This window comes from Cebus imitator, unplaced genomic scaffold, assembly GCF_001604975.1.
Source record: "Cebus imitator isolate Cc_AM_T3 unplaced genomic scaffold, Cebus_imitator-1.0 Scaffold845, whole genome shotgun sequence".
NCBI lineage: Eukaryota > Metazoa > Chordata > Mammalia > Primates > Cebidae > Cebus > Cebus imitator.
Genome location: NW_016108160.1, coordinates 4,426 through 6,437, shown reverse-complemented (window position 1 = coordinate 6,437; position 2,012 = coordinate 4,426).

Here is a 2,012-nt window from a genome sequence, read left to right as displayed (position 1 = left end):
GTTGGGGGTAAATAGGGGAGGGATGGTGGTGGGTGGGGAGCTGGGGAGAGATAGCAAGGGGAGAAATGCCAGATGTAGGTGATGGGGAGGAAGGCAGCAAACACACTGCCACGTGTGCACCTATGTAACAATTTTGCATGTTCTTCACATGTACCCCAAAACCTAAAATGCAATAAAATAAATAAATGGGAAAAAAAAGGAAATACTTACTGTGGGTGGGAATGTAGAAAGTATAAAAAACCACTGTAGAAAGTGGTGTGGTAATTCCTCACAGAGCTTAAAACAGAATTATTTTTTGTCCCAGCAATATAATGTCTGAGTATATACCCAAAAAAACATAAATTTTTCTACCATAAAGATGCATGCACATGTATGCTCACTGCAGTACTGCAGACAATAGCATGGATATGGAATCAACCTAAATGCCAATCAACAGTAAACTGGATAGAGGAAAAGTGGTACATATACTCCACGGAATACTATGTAGCCATAAAAAATAAGATCATGTCCTTTGAAGTAACATGGATGAAGCTGGAGAAGGCCAGTATCGTAAGCAAACTAACACAGGAATACAAAACCCAATACTGTATATTCTCACTTATAAGTGGGAGCTAAACAACAAGAACACAGGAACACACAGAGGGAATCAGCAGACACTGAGTCCTACTTGGGGATGGAGGGTAGGAGGAGGGAACCAAACAAATACTTATCAGGTACTCTGCTGATTACCTGGGTGATGAAATGATCTGTACAACACATCTCTGTGACATATACTAACCTGTGTGACAAATCTGCATATGTATCCCAAACCTAAAATAATTTTCTAAAAAGACATCTTCACAATCGGGAGAAAGGTTTTGTGGCATTTCTCCTCGCTCTCTCCCTGCCTTACCCCACCATATGTGGTAGCAATCTTGGTCTGAATGAGGTAGGAACTCAGGTCTCAATTCTCTCTTGAGCCAGAGAAAGAAGAACAGACATTATTTCCAATGTTCTAAACTGTCTGAAGATGACCTGAAGGACTGATCTCTGTTTTATCTACCTTGGATTTCAGGTGGGGAAAGCAGAAGACACTCCCCCTAAACATGTAGGGAGGCAACAGATAGGTAGAAAGCTAGGGCAAGAGATTACAGGTGAATACATAAAAATAGACCAGCTAAGTTTCCAAAGATGAGGCTATTTGTGAAATTAAGACACTGAAACACAGTCATGTATATGAGGAATTGAGAAAGCTACACACAGGCCCAGGTAAGATGCATATTCAGAAAATACCCGAGAAGATCTTAGCTTTTCATTTCATTCCTATGCTAAGATCAAGCTCAGGTAATCTGTTAAGGACTGCCCCTGAACAGAGCCGGTCTGCAGATATTGGCAGATGTGGTTGTTTTTACAAATTTCCAATGTCTAACAACAACATCGAAATAACAGGACAAACAAACAAACAAAAACGAAAAAAACAAGAAGGCATAGCTCACTCCTAGGGACAAATAAACTGGCAGAAAACATTTATAAGAAAGCCCAGACATTGGATTTATGTGACAAAGACTTTAAAAGAGCTTTCGTAAATATTGTTAAAGAACTAAAGAAAAACATAAACACAGAAATAAAGAGAATCAAGAAAATGCCAAACAAAACTGTAATTTAACAAAAGAGATAAGTGATGTAAAAAGAAACCAAACCCAATTCTGGAGCTGAAAAATACAGTAACTGAAATAGAAATTCAATAAAGGCAGCTGAAGAGCAGAGTTAAGCAGGCAGGTGAATCAACAAAGTAGAAGTTAGGACAATTGAAGTTACTGAATCTAAAGAGAAGAAAGAAAATGAAGAAAAATGAGCAGTGACTACAGAACTTGTGAGAGACCATTAAATGGACAAATATGTGTATTATGAGCTTCCAAGAAGAGACTTGGGATACAGGAGTAGAAATATGAAGAAATTATGGCTAAAACTTTCCCAAATTTAATGAATGACATATATTTACAAATCTAAGCTCAATGATGTCCAAGTGTAAT